This window comes from Columba livia, chromosome 21 (genome assembly GCF_036013475.1).
Source record: "Columba livia isolate bColLiv1 breed racing homer chromosome 21, bColLiv1.pat.W.v2, whole genome shotgun sequence".
In the NCBI taxonomy this organism is placed as follows: domain Eukaryota; kingdom Metazoa; phylum Chordata; class Aves; order Columbiformes; family Columbidae; genus Columba; species Columba livia.
In genome coordinates, this window is record NC_088622.1 from 6,149,659 (window position 1) to 6,170,549 (window position 20,891).

General features: G+C 46.7%; 1 protein-coding gene and 1 long non-coding RNA gene across 10 annotated transcripts in view; both read right to left on the minus strand.

Annotated features, from left to right (window-relative positions):
• Positions 1 to 20,891, minus strand: part of EIF4G3 (eukaryotic translation initiation factor 4 gamma 3) — a 129,182-nt gene that overhangs the window by 107,674 nt on the left and 617 nt on the right. The window lies entirely within an intron of this gene.
• On the minus strand, positions 9,406 to 20,882 carry LOC110355924 (uncharacterized). Its single transcript, XR_010467451.1, has 2 exons — positions 10,275 to 20,882; positions 9,406 to 10,159 (listed from the first exon to the last, which is right to left on the minus strand). It is a non-coding gene; the product is annotated as an uncharacterized LOC110355924 (long non-coding RNA).

Genomic DNA, 20,891 nt, shown 5'->3' on the forward strand with positions numbered 1-20,891 from the left:
GCTTTAAACGGAAAGAGGGGAGATGTAGATTAGATGTAAGGAAGAAGTTGTTGCCCATGAGGGTGGTGAGACAATAACAGGCAGCCCAGAGCCGCTGGGGACGTCCCAGCCCTGGGGACATTCATGGTCAGGCTGGACAACCAGGTTGAGCAACCTGGTCGAGCGGAAGATGCCCCTTTCTCTGGGGAGACCTGGATGATGCTGAAGCACAAGAAATGGCCATTTATGGCATTTGGGAAGACAGAAAAGAAATTTTAGGTTCTCATCCCCCCCCCACTCCAAAAGCTTTTGAAATCCAATCGCTACTCAGTAGAAGGAGCAAACGGCAGCACCGGCAGCACCGGGTTGTCCTCAAGCACTTGAGTTTAGTCACCCCACACACTGGTTTTGGCACGGGGATGCATCAAGCCATCTAGATCCCTACAGGATTCATCTCCATGGGCCTATTTACAAGCAGGTTGCAACTTTCAAAGGATAAAACCAATAGAAACAGACCTCAAGAGGTCAGACACCTGAAGCAGAGGAGTTCGTGTGAACAGCAGGACTATGAGAATTAGCAAGAGGATGTAAAAAACCCAAGTTTCTATTTAATTGCCACCAGAAGAGCTGGAGCTGAAGACACAGAGATAAGAGGGGAAATCAAGGAAGGACCTAAAAAGGGAGAGTTGATCAAGCTCTTTGCAACATTTGAAATCCCACGGGGCTCCCCCGCCATCGGTACCAGCCCCGATAACACAAAGGCAGCTGCTCATCTGCTTTTCTGACTCATCTCCCGCGTTCTGCACTTGAGCCATGCCAGGGAAACAGATATCAGCCCAAATAGGAAGGTGGCTGTTGACCCAGCTTTAGCAGCTGGAGGCGTTTTTTATCACCACGTAAGTCAAATACACACATTTAATACGCTGGTTTCTTCTGCTCGGGAGCCGCTCCCCGGATGCTTTTCTTGTATGAACATCCATACAATTGGCTTTTGTGTTTTTAGAGCCAAGGCTTAAGGGATTGTCCCTTCCCCTGTCTGACAGAGCTGTCCCTGGTGTAGTTTAGAGGGTTAGGACATACCAGGTTTAGTTAAGACCCCGCCTAACTCAGCTACATCAGACCCCCAGCCATCCCAGAGCCGCTTCCCACCGCTGGGAATGAACCCATCTGAGAGTGCCAGGCCATTATAAAACCTGGCCTTAGTCGAAACTAATCAAACCCGAGTCTGAGCGCCGGCGTTTGGAGGCCGGAAACGCGGCCGGGTCTGTCTGAGCACAACACACGCCTGTGGAAACGGCCACAAATATGCGGCGCTCAGACATCAAAGGCAGGAAAAGCAAAGCCGTAAAAAGGGCACCCAAGGTCAAAACATACACCAGGGCTTTTAAACCTGAGGATTTTTTGCAACCAATCTCCCAAAAAGGTTTGCAGAGGAAAATGGAAGATTTTCCCCCAAAAAGGCAAGAAAACCGAGCTGAACGACTCAGAAAACCAACTTTGTTTCAGCTGCCGTAATGAAGCGCCCGGGTGGATTTTTGCTGAAGCGTGCTGCAGTTTGGGTGGTTTTGGGGGCAGAGGGGATGAGAAGAGCATAGATCGCTTGGACTAGTGCTAAGTGAGCCAAAATCCAGCAAACCTGTCCCGATCCCAAGGTGCAAACCCTCTGCCACCAAAGGGAGAGGCAGTGGGGCAGCTACACCACTTCTCTTGCTGAAACTTATTTTTGCTCTGTTGGGAAAGTTTGGGCATAAATTTAAAAGAAAAGAAAAACAGTCAAAGGGACAACTTGAGTGTTGTCTCACGGACACTTTTCATACTGTTAAAGTAAAGCGAAGGCCCCCAGGCCTTCCAATTCATTTCCCCTTTGATCCGCAAGAGCCTGAATTTATTAGCGTTCTAGACACGCGGGAAGGCTCATCTCTTTGTACGGGCAACTGGAAGGAATTCAGACAAGGCTTTATTTAAAGTTCAGACTCCCCCTATTGGGCTACGCTACCACACAGCGATTTTACCCCGGGCACTTACTTACAAAGCTAAACCCGCCCCTAAAAGAACTAGAACCAGACCCTCCAACTGGAATAAGAATTAAGACAATGCCCGCCAAGGCGCGAGGATGTTTGCATTGTGTGGCCAAGCCCTTGTGAAGCTTTCCCTGGCTAAAGTAAGCCCTTCTGGGTAATTAATGAAATATTAGGTATCCTTTTTTGGTCACGCAGCAAAGGAAATGTTCAAACACAACGCTAAATTTGAGACAACATGTTTTACCGAGCGGTCTCCAAACCTGTTTCATCGCATTTAATGGGGTGGTGTCAAGAGGTAAGAGACAAGAGGAGAGGCATCGATTCCTCTTCTTGCACATGTAGGTATACAATGATTTAGAAAACGCTACCAAAAAGTCATATAAAGGATCGATGAAAAATATACGCTCAAAATGATGGAATATATTGCATAGGTGGCAAAGAAACGCCGACCGAGGCACATTCTCCTGTCTCGCATCCCTGTGTTGCCGTATCTATCTGAAGCTGGTTTAATTTATTAAAGGACTTTGGATCTTAAAGCCTTCAAGTCCTTAAAAAAAAAGCAGACGCACACACGGGTACTTTCTCATGGGGAAAGTTCAGCAATCGCTCTTCCCAACCGCTTTTTCCAGCTTGAAACGGTGCGCTCAGCAACCATCTATTAAAAACTTCAAGTCACCCTCCATTAAGGTGAAAAGAAATAAGTGGTGCTCTCACAACGTGTATTTCGTCTGCCACATGCTCAAGCCCTTCCATGGGTCTAAATGCCATTTTTCTCCCTGCTTGTCACATATTTGCTGCAGAGCGTTACGCAGAAATCCCATATTGCTGCGACCTGCAGGATTCACACGACCCCATCCAGCGCTGTCCTGCTCTCCAGTTCGTTTCACCCAACAGCACACTGGACTTTTGAGGCGCGTTCCCCCAAAACCTGCGCTTCCCATAGGAAACAACCTTTCTACCTCCATCCTGGCTGCTGGCAGCATTTCCATTTCTTTCTACCAGTGCTTCCCATCGGCTGCTTCCTAATATTTTATTTCCAGGAATTAATTCCCATACTGATGTTTCGTAACGATTAGAGAGCACCTACCAGCAGCTTTCGGCTTTATTACCGTGGAATTGGAAAGTAGCTTTGCTTTTGGTCGTTTCTACCTATTGCTAAGAGGAAAACCCCCCCGGCACATCCGCTCACAAAAGAAAGTCAGTTTAGGACGCCACCGAATGAATTTACAACTGTTGAACAATGCTCTTCAACTCTATACGGCCACTTAGCAGAAACAGCTGTTTTAATAAGAGCTTACATCTTTAGCTGGCTAATGCAATAACCAAATTAAACAGGACAACATGGAGCTTAATCCAAGCGGGGTGGGGGAAAAGCCATTTAGTGCACGGGCGCCAAGGCTGCGCGGCCACGTTCCGCTCACGCGTGGGTTTGCGGGATCTGTTTCCACCATCCGCTTTCCCCCGCAAAAGGAGGATCCAAGAGGCAACGCGTTCTCTCCGCGGCTTTTTGCAACTTTTCCTGCGAACGGAATTAATTCTGAAGCATCAGCGCTGCTCCCGAAATGTATGAACAATGAGAATAAGGGCTGCTGAGAGAGAAAGGGGGGGACTCAAAGTATTAACAAAAGCCCAGAGCACACTGGCTGTGGCTAAAGCTCGAGCCTGAAAGCCGCCTTTGTCCTCCTGGTCAATGCCAGCCTATTCAGCAGCCCGATATATCGCAGAAAGAGAGTGATGGTGGGAGGAAGAAGAGTCCTGTCTCTTTAGGGGACGTCTCCTCGGCTGCCAAGAGGGGGGACCCTGCGTGAACACGGAGCCCGTCACCCCAGCATTGTCCCCGAACAAACGCCGACGGAGCGGCCGCGCTCTGCTCTGCACAACCTGCCCCAACCGAGGGACACGCGGCCCGGGAACGGGACATGGAGTTCTCAACAAGCCCCCGACGGCAGGAGAAATAGCGAGCTATAGAAAATAAACCCCCACTTGCTTTTCTGCGATCCCCCCCTCCCGACAATGAGCTATTGTTCCGCTCCTGGTACTGAGGAAATGTTTGTGTTCCTTCTCTGGGTCCTTTACATTTAGACCTGCTCCTTGTTTCCAAAGAATTACCCGTCGCACTACAAAGCATCCAAGCCTCTCACAGGTCAAGAGAAAATACATTTACTAGTGATTTCACCAAAGAAAACCAACGCCCCCCGCCTTGTTTTCTTAGGGTTACCATCAAAACTCAATGTGGCTCAGTGGAACCAAAATACCGAGAAAACATCAAAGAAGGGGGGTCCCAGTTGAATGGGGTCCCAGTTGATAATGGGGTCCCAGTTGATAATGGGGTCCCAGTTGACATAGACACACAGGACAACCAATTTGAAACACAGAGCGATATTTCTGCTCCCAGATGTTGCAATACGGGTACGCACAAGCGTCACCCACACAACCACAAGCACCAGCAGCGCGTTTGCACGTGTCCTCGAGGCCGGACCCTCCACGGGGTTTAAGACACGGCCGTCATGGATCTTCTTGCAAAACGCGCATCCCAAGAACAAAAATCCTCCAGCAAACGCAGGGATGTGTCCCAAACTGGGCTCTCGTTACACACCGGAGCCAAGGAGCGAGGTTTGAACTCTCCTGTTTCGGGACTCTCGACCAGTGCAGAGAAAAGACTTCACTGCTGGCAGAGTGGTGGCAAAGAGCCTCACGTACAACCTACCATAGAAAAGGAAGATCACGGACACTTCACACGCAGGACAGACAGACATGCTCATAGGAACCTGAGCGTGCAGGATCCGCCTTCATTTAATAACCACACAACAAAGCCGGTAAAATCCCATCTCTTTGCACCACCAAGCACACTAACCCATCCTGCCGTGTTTAAACGCTTCGCTTTCAGCGACTCCGCAGCTATTTCTGGAGTTGGCCAAAGGGCAAGAGAGTTCTTCGCTAAAAAGAAGCAAACTAATTTATCTGCCTTAAAAATGAGGGCTTCTTAATTGCAATCACAGCAATAACGGCAAGAACAGCTTGTAAAGATAAAAACTTTTCCCCCCCTGTGTTGTAGCCCAACTAAAAGGAGCAAAACTTGAGCGTAACCACGGTTTTAATTAAATTTGATTGATAGCCCATTACATAAGTATGCACAAAGCCACAGTTCGCCCAGGATGCTGTTTCCTTTTCAGGTTTTCCAATACAAAAAGGACCCCCGTTCTGAACCGTTAAGATAAAGATCTCGTTAGAAGTGCTGATGTGTTGCTTGGGTGGAGAATGGTGGAAGGTCTCATTAAAAATAGCCAGCTGTGCAAAAACCAAACTAAAAGATGCGGTTGTGCCGGCATCCCGTGCATCTCCCAGGGGAAGGCGGCGGGATGGCTGGGGCCGACACACACAAAGGGCGCTGGAACCCGCACAAAGGGCGCCGGAACCCGCACAAAGGGCGCTGGAACTCGCAGGAACCGTTCTTGCCTCCTTTGTTTCTTCGCAGGTGGGAACAGCGATGGCGAGCGGGGAAGAGCAGCTTAAAAAGCAAACACCCCTCGTGTTGCGAGCAGTCAAGTACCCGTGGGCGCTGCAGAAGGGCGATTTTACGGTATTGTGTCTCGTTTTGTTAATGCCGGGCTGTTAACACTTTCAAGGTCCGACTGTCCGATGAGTGAAATGCGCAAAAAGAGCAGAAAGAACAACAAGAGGAAAGTTACCCGTCGGGAATTCAGGTAATTCTTTGTGCGCTTGAAAGGCCAGCGAAGGCAGCGGCTGCTGCGATACCCAAGTTTGAAACCAAAGCCTAAAGAAACACGGAAATGGAGAAGAAACAAAGAAACCCAGGCCACAAAACACCTATTTCTGATCAGCAATGACTTGGGCTTCAATTGGCAACTCTGGCATTATAAAGAGATGGGATATTAATCGGAAATTCTCTTTCACCTTCCTAACTATAAGTTAATGGTGATGATTAAGAACAAAGTGCAGTAGGGTAAGTTGTATTTATTCCTATTCCTGAACGCAGCAGGCGTAAAGCAGCAACTTAATACTCCAAAGTTTTAAGGGTAACACCGCAGATAGGAGAACATCAATAACATGAAAGTACACTCTGTTTGCAGGTAAATCGAGATGTAAGTATTTGTTCTGCTTCATTCTGCTTTGTACAGTCCAGAAGGGCTGATCAAAGATAAGGCACATCTTGAGATGCAATTATGAAATGCCAGCGCTTCGAAATCAAGCAATCCATAATAAAAGTTACTCAATAAAACGACTGAGAAAAGAAAAATGTCCTTACATATGCGTTTACATGGGACATGCGAGCTCTGCGATGCTGCTCACACCTGAATATTAAGAGCTAAGAAAAGCCAGACAAAGCAGCTCATTAAGTTTATTAAGGCCAGTCAAAGAGCCCCAAGCGGAGCTGCCATGGACCAGAGGTAGATTTTAGTCCATACTGGGCTCCCTCCTATTTTCAGTATGAACATCCCAGCATGTAAATAGGTTTGAAGGGACAAGCAACACGATCAAAAGATGTGTAAGCCAAAGTACTGTTGGCAAAGGTTTCTCGGGTTTGCTGTTCGTCGCTTTTACTGGGCCATAAACTGCAAAGGGGACAAGGTACAACTTCAGTATGTAGAGTATCACCAGTTCACTGATTTCACTGCAGTCACAGCTGCTCTGATGTTGAAATCTTGTCCTGTCCTGTGAAAAGCCCATGGAAACCATGCAAACCCTGTTCCCACGGCCGGGGAAGATGAGAAACTGCTCTCTGGTCTGTTTAATCATCTGAACCCTGAAACACGTGCTGTTTGAGTCTCTCAGCTTCCCACCAGCGCCGGCTCCTACGCTGTGGTTACAGCGATGTAACAGCCCAGAAACCAAAACCAAAACCTCCGAGCGGTCACCTCGGACTCAAAGACAACCCTGCCTGGGAACAACGCGCCAAAACGTCACGATTCCAGCTGAGCGTTTAACAACAACTTGTTTAAACCCCGGGAGATGAGCTCCATGCAAGCTCTGGCCCGTATCGACACCAAAAGTTTCTAATGGGAAGTTGAGATTATTACCGGACACAAAAAAAATTGCAATATTGTGGAGCCAGTGACATATATATACAGCCGATTTTGCCTTTTTGGGCAATCATTTTTCAGGCCCTGGAAAGACGGTTTTGTTGCAATTTCCCTGTTCTAAAGGGGAATTTAGAATGAGGTGGCTCCGGTTCTCTCTGCAGAGTCAGGGCATGTCAGCAAAGCAAGGAAGCTCCTAAAAACAACCCAGATTCACTCACCTCCCATGTGAGCGACCCCGCTTTCCTGCACTTGGTCCCTCTGTAATCCGGCTTTTCCTGAACAGGAGTGAAGGGCAAACAACCCCGGCTGTGCCCACATACCCTTTCTGCTATCATCTGGGCTTTAATTCAGATAAAACCCACTGTTTTCCTGAGCTGAGGGTAGAAATCAGCTACAACACCCAATCTGGCCAAGACGCTTCCCCTGCTTTGAGCACAGCAGCAAATCTCGGGACTTGCGGCACATCATCGTTAAACCTTTGAGCACAAACGACTTTGTAACACTGCAATAACTAAAGCACCTTCTTAGGGACATCTTATCCACATCTTGAAGGTATTCCATGCTATACCTGTGTCTTTTTCCTCCGAGACATTCAAGAGCTAAAAGGTGGTTTAAGCGTTCGGTGACTCACCAGGTTCCTTCCCAACACAACTCCAAACATTTCTTGAATCCGCAAGGATCAAAATGCCACCATCAACACCACCACCATGGTGCTATTTACATTTCTGAGCTGTATTTTGGGTGGCAGCGCTGGAATTCCTTTCTTCCAACCTGCCGAGTTTTGGCACGATGCATTAATAGGGGATGTGTTAACGGGATGAAGCAGCAAGTACGAAACCGGAGAAGATCCGCCCCGTTAAACAGCGTTTGATGTGTCTGCAATGGTACAGACAACCTGGGGAGCGGCACCTAGTGATCCTGACCTAAAGAGAACTGGATTGCACGAGTGACAGTCAATTCTAATTCCATTATTCAAATCTTGATTAAATCCAACATGGAGTGTATTTCTTAATCAAGCCACCTCAAGTGACTACTTGAAGGCTGATCTCCCAAAGCCTTTTCTCAGGGTAGAAGAGATTCTTCTACAGCTTTAGCACACCAAGGAGCAGGTAGAACACAAAAACAACTATGCACAGAGCCTGTTCTTTCAGAAAATACTTGGCTAGGCGCTGGATTTTTTGTCTGTTTCATATAAACACAATGTAAAAGTTAAACCAAAGCCTCAAAACACCCTTCAGCGTCTAAAACTGAACCAAGCGCAGAGGGAAGAGCATCTTGAACACGGCATTTCTCAGCGTGGTGCTGCAAGAAAAAAGTCCTTTGGATACTCTAAACCGCATTTATTTGCGATTAACTCCAAGAGAAGGCAAAAAATCCATTACTTGAAAGAGAGAGATGTCTTAGCATCGCTTTCCTCAACAAACTCCTAGACCAGCCTCTGGCTACCATGCATTTGGTGAGTGTTAAATATTTTTATGTAAGAAATAGTTCAGCAGGGAAATAATATTCCAGGTCCTAAGAGAGCTGAGTTAGAGGAACTCTGCAAACCTCCTCCAGAGGATGAGCCAGAGACGCTGCCAAAAACACGCTCCAGCTGCTCTTTGCTGAAGACATTTCTGCCCCAGCTGATAACACCACCACACCCCCTCAGCTCAAAACCCGGCCCGTTCATCCCCAGCTGCTTCGGGAATGCTTGAAACCTTTAAAAACCAAGTGAATGGAAGGGTTGGGAGAAGAAGAGATGGGCTGGGAGAAGTTCCTGGGTTGCTTTATCAAGCGACGCCACTGGGCAAACTAATTGCGCCCATCGCCGGGGAAAGGGAAGATGTTCAGCCCAGCAAGAAACTAAGATGAAAAGGGGGGAGAAAAGCAGGAATTTTTAATAGGAGATAAGCATTCAAAGAGAAACATCCACAGAAGTCCCAAGCGGCAGCCAGGGAAGAGCTGGGGGAACACAGACAAGTCTGATGTGAGGAAATGTCAGAGCCAGAACTTGGGACAATCGCTGGTCTTTGTTTTATCACATTTTGATTTTGAAGGGGAAAGAAAAATTATAATAGTAGCCTTATACTGAGTGGCTGCTGTACAAGACTAAGACTAAGAAATGTCTTGGTAAATGCTGTAAAAATAGACAAAGCGAGGCTGTAAGCAAACCAGTTTGACAGAGAGCACGCAGGAGCAATCGGGAGAACAAGGGTTTGATCCCAAACCAAATACCAGCCCGCTCCTTTCTGGAATTACTTTGGCTTTTGGTCTCTTCTAAAACTCACAGGTACGGTTCTTCAGCCCTTTGGTTGCAACACATCTAATCTGGCAGAAAAAGTAGTATTTTTAATAAAAAGCCACACACAAGACAGCAGAGCTAAAGCCGTATCCACCTTTCACACACAACTGCTGATAGAGTATTTATTGTTAAATACTTCTGTACTTCAATCATCGAGCTTAAAACAATTCACACCACAATATCCAAACCACATGGTATCTCACCCAAACGAAACCACGCTTCAAAGCAAACAAATATCCCCCAATTTAGCAGCTGAATCCCCTGATTAGGAGCTGAAACAGCAGTTTCTGGCCCGATAGCGGCGAGCGGCTCCGCGCTGAGCAGCCGCTGTCCATGTGCTGCTTGGAGCTCACCCGATAAACAGGCGTTGGGGTCCGGGGACGAGGTGCGGAGCCGTCCCCGTGCTCCCTAAAACCTCCCCGGTGAGGAAGCATTGTGATTGTTTGCTTTGTGTTGGGTTTTGGGGGGGGTTTGCTTGGTTGGTTGTGCTTTTTCCCCCCCCTTCAGAATAGTTATTCAATGCACATAGTAATTTGTTTATATATAAATATATGCATTCCCATTGAGTGGAAAGACCTTCTGTCCTTGGACGGCCATGGGATCTACAGAACTGTCAAGTCCGATGTGAAATTACAAGCAAAATCTGGTCTGCAAACTTTCTGGAAGTCTGGAATTCTTGTTTGTGGTGATGTACAGGGCGCTTTAGGCACCAGACACTTCGTTTTGCAGCATCCGGCTGATGAATCGGACTCAATATCTACATTATATTCAAAAGGGAATTCAGCAGGGAGATACCCAAGGGTTGATAATCTTTGCCACTTCTTTTTTTTTTTCTGGGGGAGGAAGTCAAAAAGTGAAATCAGAAATGCCTACAAACACATAACCAGCGCAGAACATCAAAGTCCAAGCAGATAAAGTCAAAAGCCACGGGGAGGAACACAAACCCACCTCATCGCAGGGACGGTGACCAAGCTCCTGCTCAGCCTTTCCCAGCTGCCAGCCTGTGGGTACCACACTCCACCTTCCATCAGCCTGAATTCATCCACGATAATAAAACCTTACATCTCCAGCTTCCCTTTAGCACCAGCAATTATCTGCATCAGGAGGCATGTTGTTACAAGACTGGAAAAAGAAACAGTTCCCAATACAGACACATGAACTACGGCACTAATTCGCAGCAATTTTCACCCAAGATACTGAATTTCTGCAATGTACTAAAAACCAGCTTGCTTATTTTTCTCGTCCTATGTATGCCATTGACACAGAGCTCCCCCAGCCCACTCACCTCCAGCTTTGTACCCTAAAACCACTAAAAGACTCCTATAGCTTACAAGGCTACAACCCACGCACGCCCTTCTCTATAGGGACAGACGCTGCAGGTTCAGGGCCCTACAGCACCAACCACATATTTCAAGCCAGCATTTCTATCTGTATGATAAGCATGAATATCAAGCAGCCTCGTAGTTTACTGTCTCATTCTCTCAGCTACATTTCCTACCGCGTCTCTAATACTTCATGCTGGGACTTCATGGGAAAACGTCATGTTCTGCTCATCAATCTGTCAGGAAGCGTCGCGGTGACAGCAGCGTTGTCACCCGGACGGATGGTCCTTCCATCAGCCAAGCAATGAATTCTAGAAGTTCGCTTCTCGAGAGCATTAATGCTCATTTCAACTCCCGGTTTTGAAACGCCTCGTGATTTCCCTCCCCATCATCTTTATTTCAGCGGTTTATCACGATGAAATGAAACAGTACGCACCCTCTCGCCACATGCGGAGCTTAATGACTTCTCCGGAGTTCAAAATGCCATGCGACACAAAATTAAATGCTGAGAAAGCAGGCAGCACAACGCTGCAAAGAAAACATAGCTCATAAACATATACAGGTTGGACAGGAGCCCCGGACCCCTTGGTCCAACCCTCTATATGTTCAATTCTTCCTCACCAGGACTCCCCCATCACATACTTGACATATACCTCTGCAGCGTGCTCGAAGAAAAAGCAATAGCAACAATATATTTATCCCAACTGAGCCTAATGATGAGCGGTAGATGAGTCTCAGAGCATTTCTCATCTAAAGAAATACTGGGTTTACCTACATTAGGTTGAACTGGGGCCACAAACCCAGAGGTAAAACAGGGACGGCTGCATATGCCAACGTGGTCATGGAAGAAGACTTCCAAGCACCCTTTATTGCACAAAGCGGCCTCTGCAGAAATTCCACCCGGCTGAACCAAGACGCAAGCAGGAATCGGTGGAGATGTACGTGATGTGCTGTCCCGGATGGGAAAGAAATGAGAATTTCAGGACCTGTCCCTGCCTTCTGCTTGCACAAAACCCCAGTTTTGCTGATTTCAGACCACAGGGAAACTGCGATATCAGTGTATTCTTAACAGGTCTTCAAAGATCATGAATTGCAGCACCTACAAATGTGACCCAACCACTTGGTTTTCATCATCCCATAGCAATGAGTGAATGTTAAAGCATGAATAAGGAAGCACCACGGACAATGTTGGTTCCCAATGCTATTTTAGCGCCTTTTATCAAATTAACCATTACCAAGACAAACACTAAGGTATGAGGAAGGGAGAAAGAGAAAAGGATTTGCTCCAGGTTTAAAGCACTGAACATGGTCTTAAACACTGACGCTTTGCTGCACTTCACAACATGAATGGACTGAATCAAACAATTCAAGTCATCCCTAGCACAGAGCGTCTGCGATATTCAGGGCTGCAGCACCCACCACCCACAGACCCACGATTCGATGCTTCGTCTGGTCAAAACACACGTTCAGCTTTTCCTTTGGGATTCAGAGACACTCCTGACCCACCTGCAGCAAAGCGGGGATTCTACGGATCCTTCACATCCCCCATTCATAAATAACACCAGCATCTTCGGCACAATGTAATAAAAACGAGGATGGACCCAGATCACAAGAAAAGGCAAACCAAGCCTGACAAGTCAACTCCCCTCATTTGAGAAAGTATCCTCAACCTTCTCCTCCCGGAGGTGGAAGTTCAGTGGATTTCTCCAAGATCTTCCAAACCCCAAGCGACCTTTAAGCATTTTCGCTCAAGCAGCGAGACCTCAAACCCCATGGCTGCATTCTTTCCCCAACAAATTCTTTTTAAATAGCAAGACAGACCTGAGTTGCCAATGCAGAAATCTCTCTCCTCCCCTCTTCGATTCTCTCCTTTTCTTATTGCCGTGCTCAGGTTTCTCTTTACACGCCCTTCACAGGTTGATTAACTCTCATCTCAGATGAGCAGATGTCGACTAATTCAGGCTCTTACACAACCCCACACCGTAATTCTCATTAAGACACACGTTTTACTAGAAAGCCTTTCGCCGACTGTCCCCACCCCTGACATCCAGGCCATTCAATAAGACATTCTGGACAGAGGTCCCGGCTATAAAACCCACATGTTCTTTGGCTGCCCGAGTGGGAATTTGGTGACAGTACAATTCATTCATTTACTTAATGATCTTAATGTCAGGCTGAGCAGATCAAGTGTGCTTTGGCTCCGGCGAGCAGCGATGGGGCCGGTGCCAAGCGTCGGTAACAATTGTTCAGCTATTCCAGGTACCGCTGCCACAGACGGAGCAACAACGGTAAGGTTTTTTGGGGGGAAAATGGGAAGAATTTCAAGTCAAACTTAGCGCACAAGCCCAGAACCAAATATTTAAACACACACCAAAAAAAAGTTCATTACAAACTACTCTAAATTTAAAAATCTGTTTTGGAAATGTAATCAATACAATTAAGCTGAACGGCTTAAGCTTGTTGAAGAATTACACTTTGTGCTATTTGCATATCAACAAAAATTCCATGTTCTTTTTTCTTTTGAAGAAAAAGCGCTTTGAAAACTACTTTTAAGCACAAGGAAGGAAAACAGAAAACTCCAGTCACACAGACAGGTTGACAGCTGAATTATTTGCATTTCGCAAGTCTAGAATACAAAACGCAGAGCCCAGGAAAGTATTTCAAGAGAGACCATCCGAGAACTGGTATTTATATGTGTGAGCACTGCTGCGAACTTTATATTCTAACTCTATATCCTCCAGCGAGTTGAACTCTGATGTCTCACCAGCCCAAGAAATAGCACGTCCAAAAGATGCTAAAACGGGGCATGAATCACCCGCTGCTGAAATCCCTTCCCAGCCTCCAGAGCTTGAGATGCACCGTGAATTTCACATTAAAAGTCACAGCAAACACGCTTGAAATGCTTTCTGATCTCAGTTCTTGAAAAAAGAAAAGTGGTAAAGATTATCAACCCTCAGGTATGCACATTGACTAATTCGCTTTCAAATATAATATAGATATAGAGCCAAATGCTGCAAAATGAAGCATCCAGTGCTTAAAGCGCCCTGTACATCACCACAAATAAGAACTTGAGACTTCCAGAAAGTTTGCAGACCAGATTCCGCTTATAATTTCACATCAGACTTGATGGTTCTATAGATTCCGTGGCCGTCCAAGGACAGAAGGACCAGGTCTGGGCACTCAGTCAGAATGTATATATATTATTTTTAACAGATATGTCCTTTCTTCAGAGTGTCAGAAGCCTTTCAACTAAAAATCCAAAGCTGTGAGTACTATCACTACAAAGCTTTCCCCTGGATGCTCATAGCAAGAGTCTCCTGCTTAGTCTGAAAAGACCAAAGACTCGTGTCGTATTTGCTTTTCGGCGAAAGAACAAAATAAGCCCAGAAAAATGCCGGTTTCAAGGCACAATAATAACTTCTACGACTTCTTAATCATGCATAAAACCTCATTTTCAGACCAGCATTAGTTCCAATGGATTTTCAAATGTCGCCAGCAACACAGACATTTAAATCAGGCTGCTCTTAGTAATTCAGTAACTCACTCACTCACTCTCACATGTAAATCAAACCCAAACACAAACACACAAGCATCATCTGGCAACCCCAAAGAGAGAATCGGTGCAATGTTCATGAGCTTCCACCTCCCAAAAGCTTTTCAAACTGAGGAAAATCTGCGTTATTTAAGATCTTGAACTGTGTTAGCTCTCCCTTGCTCGGTGTTTATACAGAATCAAGAGCAAACTCAAAGATGGGCAGCGAATTTCTTTCCCTACCAGCCCGTGGATATATTTATTATACCACGTCAAGTCCGCTCCCCTGGTAAAAGCGGGGATGCTCTTTATGTTTGAGACTCTTACAGCGTTATTTCCATGCAGATACTCCTGTTCCAGAGCACGGGAGTCGAGTTCAACCACTTGGAAAGGAGCAGCTGCTCCGAGCACCTCGACAAGTCCTGACCCATATCGACACTTCACCGACGGTTTTGGAGAACGCTGCTGGTATCGGTCGAAAACTGGAGACCTTTTCCTTACAAAACACACATTTTAGAAGCCACTTTGCTTTTCTTCAGGCAGATTTAAAGCTCTAGAAATATTTTAACTCTCATCCAGATAAAGGACGCGCAAAGTGCTACAACCAACAGTGGAAATGCGTTATTTTTGGTAGCTGAAATTATCTCAGTGTGGGGAAACTTGTCCTCTCCTCTCCACCTCAGACGACTAGACAGCAACCAAAGGTAAAAACAACTCTTAAGGTACAATCAAAACAGAGAGCACGTAATTTCCCTTTCAGGAAAGGAAAAACCACGCTGTCCCATTAACCTAGTTACATGCCCAGCAGCAATTTGACTCAAGTCCCATCAGCAACAGTGTGCCACCAGGAAAAGAGCGCGCGTTCCGGGCCATCTTCCAAACGTGTATCATAAAACAGAAGAAGAACATGTAGGAGAAAATTTCACTAGCCTTAAAGCTTGTTTTGCTCTCCTTCCTCTCATCCTTTCCTTTTTTTAGGAAGCTATTCTATTTTCTTCTTCCAGCTGTTCCACATCATCGTTTCCTATTTGGGAGGCAAAACCAAGGCCGCAGTTTGGAAAGCAAAGCTGTACGTAGGAGAGGTCCTTGGAATTACCACCAAGTGTAAAACCCAGCACTGCGAGGAGCCACATCAACTACCTTCCCAACTAATTCCCCCCGTGCCTCCAGACCACGGGGCACACGAATCCTCCACCCGCATCTTCATGCCCTGTAACAAAACCCAGTCTTCTCTTCCCCATTCACTCCAGAAAAGCTTTCGCAACTGCTAACAGAGATATTCAAGTCACAGATAAAGTTTCCTACTAAAGAAATGCCTGTAAAATAGTGATACTACTCATCTGTAATTCCCCAGAGTAAAAATTCCAGCAACTCTAATCATATTAGCGGATTTACACACAACTAAACTTGACAGTTGACTAGCCCTGAAATGGCTGGATTAGGGAGAAAAAGAAAATATAGGTTACCTCTGCCTTCTAAAAAGAGAATTTCACTGCTCGCTCTTACCACCAAACAAAAACGGAGCGACCGCACCAGCTCCACGTGTCCCAGCATTTGCTAACGCCATGAACAAGCCTTTCGGCCTTAGATGATGGACAAATACGCACAGATGAAAATCCTTCCACGTCCCAACATCTACAAGGGAAGTGATTTGTTTTGTCTCCTATTACTCTCTCACCAACTTCTTACCATAGATAAAAACATAGTGTTCAAACATCAGCACTGTGCATTAAATGCATATATATTTCAACGGCTGAAGTAACCTTTTCCCGCAGACTTGTGCCAGAGAACACATAAAATCATGTCCTCAAATTTGAGAAGATAATAAGCTATCTGAAATCACATTTTTTGTAAGAATGGTTTTCCCCAGGACATTTCACCACAGAAATCTTCCAAAGCTGGTAAAGTGACATATCTGCGCTATAACATGATTAGCTTTTGTCATTAAATAAATTAAAGCTATTTCTGCTTGAAAGAATGCTGAGATGTGCCAAGGCTGGGGAACATCAACGGGGGAGATGGCAGAGAGGTCTAAAAGTACTTTTATTAATAATATTTTGGCAATCAGCTCACTAACCCGTGCCTGTTCCTCCCCTGCAGAAGAGCCACTAACCACGGAGCAGCAGGAAAGCCTCCACGTTTCCAAACCTTCTCTCCCAAGATGTACGATCCACCGCTCCAGACACTTCTAACACGGAAACACTTCTCAACGAACTGGCATCTGGGAGATGACTTGCAGAACACTCTCGTTTCAGCTTTAGCTCAACGCCAAAGCCGCACACAAGCCGGAGCTGATGCCCTTGAGTCGCAGGGAGGAACAGCTTGACACAAAAGCCACCATCACCTCTTCAAACTAACTTTTATGGGCTCCTCATCCCTGGGTCCTCATCTCCAAAGATGCTGCATCACGTAATTTGGAAGAAAAGCCACTCGTAATGGAAGTACGGAGGGAAGACGGCGTTGGGCCCAACTGCCAGAGGGTATCGCAGCCACAGACACCCTGATGGTCTCCTCAGGGAGATCCTTGGGCACTTTCCCCTCCAGCGCAACTCTTTCCTCGCTAAGAGACGCCAGAAAACCCTCACGCACCCAAATCCTCCTCAACGGTCTTAATTTCACTAGATTACCAGCGCAAGCCAACTCCAACGCATCCGAACGCCGGGTAAGCACTGTCAGAACCTCACCCCAACTTCATTCCTGAAAGTGATGCTGGATTTCTTGCTGATCTCCTGGGTTTTTGGGAAGCCGCTTGCATCCAGAAGATGCCCCAAAACAGAGCAGGAACCAGCACGTCGCTTTCTGAAAGGGACTACAGCACAGTTAGCTAAAGCAACTCAGGAAAAACTAAAGCTCAATTATAAAAGAAACACCAGCAAAACTCAAGTTGCTCTGCATAGCGGTGATGAACTTCACACAGAAATCCTCCCAAATGCTGATCCTTCCTCTCTGCTTCTCAGAAACGGAATTAAGACAGTGAGAAGAGAAGAAAAGAAAGATTTTAAATGACCCATCTGTTAAAAGCCATCCTGAACCTGCCACGATTGCCCTGCTGCAATAACCTGGAAAAAACCCATGTCCAGAGATGCCCAATCCCACCCTGGAAGAGCTATGGGGATGCATTAAGGTCAAGTTTACTGGGGCCTGCACAGAGCCCGTCAAGAAGCCGAACTCACTCCAAAGGCAAGGAAGCTAGGAAAAGAAAACTAAAACCTACTGCCACCAGCCCCGAGCCCAAGAAGGCTCAAATCTGGCCCCGAGGTGCAGCGTTAAATTAACCCTGACGAGCCAGCAGACACACAACATCACCCGAGTTCAACAGCAATCTGTTGGTTTGTCCATCCCCATGCAGAGTTTGGGGCTGGGGCTGTGAAGGAACCAGTATCCTAATAATATTGATCCATAAAATTTCTTCACAGCACGGGGACTTTTTAAAGAGCAGCTTAATGTAACACATATCAAATACATTTAAGCGAGGGAGAGTAAAGAAACACGGCGTAGTTTAACACGCGTCAGAAGTGCCATCGATTTAAAAGCACAAAGTTCTACCGTAAGCTTGCGGCCCAGAGCGTTCCGTCAGTATTTTATATTTTCATGGAAGAATTCTCGCTACAGAGCAACCGCCTTCACCTGGAACTCATTCCTCGCTCTGAAAGCCAAAGCAAAGGTGAGCAGATGGGCATTTATTTTGGATAATACCCCTCTGTGTGCCATCCCTCCCTTGTCCCTCCTCCCCAAATAAGAGTTACAATCAAATCAGAGCATTTGTCCACCCTGACAACTTCTGACCACAGTTTCTGCCTGAAATCCGGTCTGACTGAATACTCACCAGAGACACAAACTTTTCCCAACTTACTTTTACACAGAAAATCATACTTCTTGAAGCCACCATGTTAAGGAACTTTCTCAAAGCTATCTCTTGTCTTACAGCAGCTCCAATAATTCCCTATCCAGCACGTACCAGAACTCCCATTTAAACCTTTCTGTTCATGTCCATCACTTCTAGCTTTGCTTTCCTTCAAAAAATACATTTTTAAAATCCCTCCTTCCCTCTATATTTTCTTTTCCTTAGCTAATGTCTTTCTACAAATGCACAAGCTCTTTTTCCTGTACAGTTAGTTCTCTCTCACCCAATTATTTTTTTTTTCAAATTATACAGATAACCATTTAATTTCATGATATATTAAGTACTAATAACCACATGTATTTCCAAAGACACAAAGTTCACCACGCAGAAACTGCTTGAGTTTGAAAAGTCCACGTCAGAGCCTCAACCTACCTATTAACATATAATAATCCTCCACATAATAAATAAACCCTTGCTGTGCGAAGGAGACCTCGCAGTGTTTTCCTTGCTCCGAGTCGCCCGAAAAAACCTGCAACTATATCTGCTGTAGGGTAATGCTGGCTCAACAGTCGTATCAAAACAGATAAAACATGAAAAAAGAAACCAAACAGAGCTAAAAATAAGGCTGAACTCGGATGACCCAGTGCACTCCAGCAAATCACAGGTGAACTCTGCTCCCCAAGTCTCACTTTTCAGCAGCGCCTGGAAAAGGTAACAGCTTTTGTTTATACCCAGAGCACACGCGGGTTGCGGCGGAGGGAAAACACAGGCACCCCAACGCAGATCACCCAAAAGGTATCAAGATCACAGCGTTTGTAGATACTATAAGGGCAGATAAGTAGTTTAAAAGTTAAGGAGAGGTATTGGTCAAACACAGTGTGTTTTCAAACAGGCACGGCTAGTCATAAAAATTAAGACTTTATCATTTTAACCTGCCCACTTTTATAATGTCAACTCATATCTACCTAATGCTTCTCCATTCCTCTAGACTTCTCTGGGCGTCCAGTTGTGTCCCCGCGGTGGGACACGCTGTCACACCATCTGCGGCTCCTTTAGGGTCTCATCTGGTCCTTCCAAGGCTTCTTATTCTTAGGCTGGGCTCAGGGGTAAGCCCAAGTTTCACCCCTCACGTGTGGCAAGGCGTTTCGTGACAACACTCACCAAAAGCAACAGCGTCCTCCTGCCTCAGCTGCAACACAAGCCGCTCTTGCAAAGCAACCCCAAGCTCACCCTTGACGACGCCAAAGAAGCTGCTCAAGTCGCTCCACGGTGCTTTTAATCATTACTTGAAAATCAAGTGCTTTGGAAAGCCCAGCACGCTCCTGATCCCAGAGCCAGGCAAACTCCAGCTCTCCAGCTGTCAAGCATCATGTTTTCCATTCAAAAAGGCTCTTTCCAGACAAACCAGCACCTTGCTGGAAAGCTCAGCTGAGCACCAACTTTGTCCGGCGTTCCCACCATAACACTCAGCACATTGCTCAAAACTAAGCCAAATTTCCCCTGAGCAACAGTTTTACCGACCATCGCCCCGCTGACTTAGTCATGACAGCACCTTTGCACTTTTTTTCCTAAATAAAGCACACGCTGGAATTATAGAACAGCACAAGCTCGCCAAAAACACCCAGCGGAGAGAGTCCGTCCCTCCACAGCACTCTCTGAAATCTTCAGAGGTTTTCTCACTTGACCCAAACAAATCGGTAACGTCAACAGTCTCATGATTTAAGCAACGTATCTGTGGTCGCGGCAAGAACGATTCTTGCCGGAAGCTCAAGAAAACAATGGACCCAAACTGATTATAAAAGGGCTCGGTTTTCCCACCTCAAAAATGAAAGTGAGAGCACTAAAATACTCATACACAGGGAATACATTTCTTGAAGAGCACAGACACCACCGCACAGCTCCAACAGCCCTCAGCAAAATAACCACCCTGCACTTCCACACCAAAACCAAAGTCACGGCCACCGACCAACAGCAAAACACGCTCCGGGCTGTCCCTGCCCGGCACGCCGCACCGTTCCCGGACAACGCGGTCGCGATATTTCACTTGAGTGTGGTTTTTACACTTCACGCTCCCCCCCACACTGAAAACTTCAGCAGGGAGCAAAAAGCCAGTTTGCCAGGGGATGCTGGCAACAAAACCTCATCCAGGCCACCCCACTTTCCTGCTGATCCCTGCAGTATTTACCTCCCGACTCGGGCCTAGCGGCAGCAGAGAACCCAAGACCTTTAAAAAACATTCGCAGCAACCGCCGGCCTCTCTTTGTAGCCGGGGCCGTTTTGGCGCTGGGATCATGTATTTTTTTGTGTGAGTGGGAGCCTTGTCCTCCCCATCGCGCGTGGCCTGGCGGGGAAAGCTGCTCGGCGTGACATTCCACCCGAGATTTATTTCCACTGGCCAAGTAAGAAAAAAATATCAAATAAAATAAATAAATGGCATAAAAATCGGCCCCAGCTGGAAAAACCTGGGTTTCAGTTCACGTGGATAAATAACAAAACCAAAGGACTTACCTGGGCAGGAGGAGAGGCAAAACTGAAGAGCAATTTATAATTAAAAGTTTACCCTTGGGGGTCACTGCTGCTCAGGGCGGGGGGGAAAGGGGCTGGGGGACCCTCTGGCTTCCCCAGGGGAAGGGGGTGAACCCCCAAACCAGCCCATTATGGGGGGGCACCCCCTTTCCCCACACCACCCCAGCAGGTGCAGACCTCTCTTTGGGGGGGAGGGGGGGTCTCACACACACACACACACAAACCGGAGAGTCCCCAACCGCCACTCCCCACCCCCCGCAGGGCTGAGGGGCCCCCGCGGCCTCTCACCCCCCCAGGGCCCCTCTCGCTGTGTCGCCCCCCAACCCCCGGGGCAAAGGATA